At 44.9% G+C, this 5,118-nt stretch overlaps 1 protein-coding gene across 1 annotated transcript in view; it reads left to right on the top strand.

Moving 5' to 3' along the window:
* Positions 1 to 348: 348 nt before the first annotated feature.
* ZNF565 (zinc finger protein 565) overlaps positions 349 to 5,118 on the top strand; it is a 31,505-nt gene continuing 26,735 nt past the window's right edge. Inside the window, exon 1 of the mRNA XM_047836880.1 lies at positions 349 to 413. The gene's annotated coding sequence lies outside the window, so the exon portion shown is untranslated. The remainder of the gene's footprint in view (positions 414 to 5,118) is intronic.

Genomic DNA, 5,118 nt, shown 5'->3' with positions numbered 1-5,118 from the left:
CCTGGCCCAGGCTGGTATTTGATTACCTTCTGTTAACAGCAAGGCCGCTTTTCCGGCCTTGAACTACATTTCCCTTAAGGCTTTGCTGGTCAGCACTCTGTCCCACATGAACTTGGCTGCCTTTTCCTGTGATGATGGGGTTCGCGGGGTGAGTAGTCCCGCTTTGGAAAAAAATCAGTTCAAGCCTGGTGGGAGGTTTGGAGGAGGGAGTCCGTCTTTGAAGCTCCGCGAGCGCAGTATCAAACGGGCCAAACTCAGGCCCTGAGGTATGAGGACACCATCTTGCATGTGTCTGGTCTAGCTTTGGACTACGTTTCCCAGAGTCCAAAGCGGCCGACGTTACGCTTTCCTTGACGTCGTGGCGAGATCGTTAGCTCTGCAGGGACCCGGACGCGACCAAGGGGAGGCAGAAGGTGAGGGGTCTGGGAGTCCGGGGCGGGGACGGGGCGTGTCCAGAGCCTCTGGTCTGTGCGCGCTGGCGGGAGCGGGTTGAGAATGCCGGATTGAGAATGAGTCTTTGGGGCTGCGTGACCGGGGGTGGGTGACTGTGAGTGTGTGGCTGTGGCCGCCTGTCTCCAGGGTGTAAGTCTGGTTGTGTTTGTGTAACCATGTGGGATACTGTGTGTTGGGGTGTGGGGTCCTTGCGACTGTGGGGGGTGATATCTGCTTGTGACTGTACGCCTTGTTCTTGGGGGGATGTGAGTGTGGTTGTGACTGTGAGACAGGTGAAGGCGTCTGTGCGGTTATGATTATATGTCTCCAAGGTGATCGTATGGTTTTGGTTGCATGATATGGTAGCCACGTGTGGTAGTTTGTGTAGTTGTGTGTCTGTGACTGTGTGGTGACAACGCGTGTGTGTATCCCTCTTGTGTCCCATGGAGTGTGTCTGAGACGGTGGCAGTGTGTGGTGCTGTGTGTTTGAGGGTAACGTGTGTTTGCCTGTGTGAATGTGACTGTGTCTCCGGAGTGAATGTTCAGTTATGACGTTGGTTGGGCCGGAGTGCCAGTGCTTCTGTATATCCCCCAAGGGGGTATGTGATTGTGTGAGACATTTGCGAGTATTGGTGTGGGCAAGCTGTGACTATATGAGTGACTTTGTGTGTCATGGTGGTTAATAGATTGTGTGACTGTGTGTGTCTTTTTAGTGGGTGAGTATAAGGGCATGGAGATGTCTGTGATTGTGTGGTTGTGTCTTGTATGTTTCAAGAGTGGATGTGTGTTTGTGTGACACCATTTGTGTAGCACCAAATGTGCTGGCAGGAGGTGCCTGTAACTCCAGTGTCCTGACCCTTGCAGAACCTGTGAAGTTAGAACAGACTGTGGCCCTGGACAGTGATTGCCTCAGCCTCTCCCAGTGACACTGGTATTGGACATGTTATCCAGTCTTATCCGACTTCTGTCTCTTGTGCGGAGGTCAAAATGTCCTGCTTACTATCTCTTTTTTTTTTTTTTTCGAAGTCTTCTCCAAGAGAGATGTTGAGAGGAAAAGGAAAAAATTGCTATTGAACATCCAAAAGCGAAGTTCAAGGTGCATGAGGTTTTCTTCCTTCCCTGAGACCCTTGTTTTTCATGACATTCTTTTCTTGTTCTGAAACTTCTTGCCTAACTCCCCCTCCCCCACAAAGTGACCTGGTCTCCAGTATTTGCCATTGGAGTAAATTATTGGGAGCCCTCGAAATGAACTGAAAGGTTCATATACCCCCTATTCCCTGCACACCTAATGTTCGTTAAACATTTTTTTTCAACTTTTCATTTTGAATTAGTTTTAGACTTAAAACTGTTGCAAAAATAGAATTCCCACATACTCTTAACCTACTTCTCCATTTGAAGGGGGTTCATGAGGGAATGGTCGAGAAAGAATTCGTGAAACATGAAGTACAAAAAGCTGGTTTTGTTATAGCACAGAGATAGGCCCCATGGGTAGAAAGAGCTGCACTGGGATTGTGAGGAGCAATTGATTATACACTGTGGAGTTGGGGAAGGTAAAGACAAAGGAAGGTCCCGAAAGGATTTTCATATGTTAAGACTTACAGGATCATGGAGACCTGACTATTGTCAAACTAAGTGGTTTTTCTCTCCAGCAAGGCATTAACATTAAGATCAGGAGTTTCCTGAGGAATGTTATACCCACCCGCCTCAGGTATTTGTCAATGGGCTGCAAGTTATAAGGAAATTTAATTTTTTTTTTCAACGTTTATTTATTTTTGGGACAGGGAGAGACAGAGCATGAACGGGGGAAGGGCAGAGAGAGAGGGAGACACAGAATCGGAAACAGGCTCCAGGCTCTGAGCCATCAGCCCAGAGCCCGACGCGGGGCTCGAACTCACAGACCGCAAGATCGTGACCTGGCTGAAGTCGGAGCTTAACCGACTGCGCCACCCAGGCGCCCCAAGGAAATTTAATTTTATCTACATTTCTTTTGCCTTTGTTCTCTACATCGTTACCATTTTACATAATCACAGTACATGATAAAAACCAGGAGATTAACACTGATACATTACTACTAACTCATCTACAAGCTTTATTCAAATTTCATCAGTGTCCCTTAGTGTCCTTTTTCTGCACGAGGATCCAATCCAAGATCATATGTTGCAGCTAGTTGATAAGTCTTCTTAGTCTTCTTGTTCCTCGGTTTTTGTCTCACTTGACCTTGACACTTTTAAAAGGTATTGACCATTTGTTTTATAAACTATGCAGCGTAGAATGTTCCCCTATTTGAGATTGTCACATGCTTCCTTGTAATTAAATTCAGGGTATGCTTTTGGGACAAGCATACCCCAAAAGTGATGTGTTCTCAAGACGTCCTATTGTGAGACCTAAGAGATCAATTTGCCTCATTACTAGTGGTAACTTTAATCACTTGGTTAAAGTGGCTGTCTGATTTCTCCACTGCAAAGTTGCCATTTCCCCCATTATAATTAATATGTGTCTTGAGAAATACCTTAAGCCTATATAAATATCCTGTTTCTCATCCTACTTCCACCTGCAAATCTTAACACTCATTGATAATTTTCCCCTGAAAATGTCATTACTGGCTATTTGCCAAATGGTGACTTAAGAAAAATTTTTTTAGGGGCGCCTGTGTGGCTCAGTCAGTTAAGCATCTGGCTTCGGCTCACGTCATGATCTTGCGGGTTTGTGAGTTCAAGCCCCACGTCGGGCTCTGTGCTGACAGCTCAGCCTGGAGCCTGCTTCAGATTCTATGTCTCCCTCTCTCTCTGCCCCTCCCCTGCTTGTGCTCTGTCTCCGTCTCAAAAATAAACACCAAAAAAAATTAAGAAAAAAATTTTTAATGTTTATTTATTTTTGAGAGAGAGAGAGAGTGCATGAGTGGGAGTGGGGCAGAGAGAGGGAGACACAGAATCCAAGGCAGGTTCTAAGCTGTCAGCACAGAGCCTGTTGTGGTACTCAAACCCACAAACCAGAGCCAAAGTCAGATGCTTAACCGACTGAGCCACCCAGGTGCCCCCCAAATTTCCATCCTTCCTTCTACATTTGCCAAGGAGAATACTACTGTCAGAAGGAGATATTCCTTCTCCCTGACTTATTTATTTACTAAATTATTTATGTAAGTATAGATTGGATTTTTTTTTTTTAATTCTGTAGGTTGCATTTCATTACTATCACTATTTTATTCCTTAAATAACTCGAGGTTTGGCCACTGGGAGCTCCTTCAAGTTGACTTTTTAGTGTGTCCTTTCAGTGTGTTCCCTTTATTGTTTTTTTTAGTACTGCCATATTTTCTGGTAACACAAGATGTTCCAGGCTATTTTGTTATCCGAAACTGGGTTTACCTCTTGGTGGGTGTCAAGCCAAAACACACAACCAGCCAAAAAATAGGAGAAGGAAGAGTTTTACTTCTGCTAAGTAAAGGAGAACACCAGGGATCTTCCCCAAAGCAGTGTCTCCCTGAACAATAGAATTGGGGAAGTTTTACACTAAGGGTGCATACATCTTAAGGGCCTTGTACAATGGGGAATATAGCATGGAATTGGGGTAAAAGTCATCTTAAAATGACTGAGTCCAGGGGCACCTGGGTGGTTTGGTCGGGTGAGCATCTGATTGGCTCAGGTCATGAATCCCAATTTGTGAGTTCGACCCCTATGTTAGGCTCTGTGCTGACAGCTCAGAGCCTAGAGCCTGCTTTGGGTTCTGTGTCCCTCTCTCTCTGGCCCTCCTGTGCTCCCACTCTGTCTGTCTGTATGTCTCTCTCTGTCTCAAAAATAAACAAACATTAAAAAAAAAGAGTCTAGGTCAAAGTCATGAGGGCTGGCAAAGGACGGCATCATCAATTGGTCTGGTATCTGAGTTCTCAAAGGGGTTTAAATCCTGAAAATATAACCCAAGAATGTATACATCAAGTTAGTTTTCTTCACTTTTGAATCAGCACTGTTAGTTTTAGCAGCCAATTTGTTGTCCCTGATATGATTAAGTTATCTCCCGGCCTGATAGTGGCTGTTCTTACTTTCTTTCGCAAGATGGCCAGGAGCCTGAAATGACTTTTCTTATAGCAAAAAAGCTATGTCTGTCTCTTTTTTCCCCAGGGACCCCTAACTCTTTCTGCTTACACTGTCCCAGCCCCAGTTCTGGAACGTGCACATTTCCCAGAGAAAACTGGCTCCTTTTATTAGAAAATCATATTTAGAGGGGTGCCTGGATGGCTTAGTTGGTTTAGCATCCTACTCTTGATTTCAGCTCAGGTCATGATTTCACAGTTCATGAGTTTGAGCCCCACGTCAGGCTGTCTCCTGTCAGCATGGAGTCTGCTTTGGATCCTCTGTTCCCCTCTCTCTCTGCCCCTGGCCTGCTTGTGCGCTCGCGCTCTGTCTCTCTCTGTCTCTCTCTCTCTCTCTCTGTCTCTCTCTCTCTCTCTCTCTCTCTGTCTCTCTCTCTCTCTCGTGCACACTCAAAAGTATATAAAACATTTTTTAAAAATTGCTAACCTACACTCCCATACCTCATATACCGCTTTTTATTTTTAGTCTTACAGTATATAGTAAAAGGACACCTTTCCCTATACCTTTCTGCATGGTGATGTTACTTATAACATAGATAAATTCATTTGTTACTTTTTGTATTTTATTTTGGCTTTACACACACATATACATCCTGGTTGAT

The sequence above is a fragment of the Prionailurus viverrinus genome, chromosome E2 (assembly GCF_022837055.1).
Source record: "Prionailurus viverrinus isolate Anna chromosome E2, UM_Priviv_1.0, whole genome shotgun sequence".
NCBI lineage: Eukaryota > Metazoa > Chordata > Mammalia > Carnivora > Felidae > Prionailurus > Prionailurus viverrinus.
Note: the sequence above shows the minus strand (reverse complement) of the source record. Positions and strands in the feature narration are given on the sequence as shown.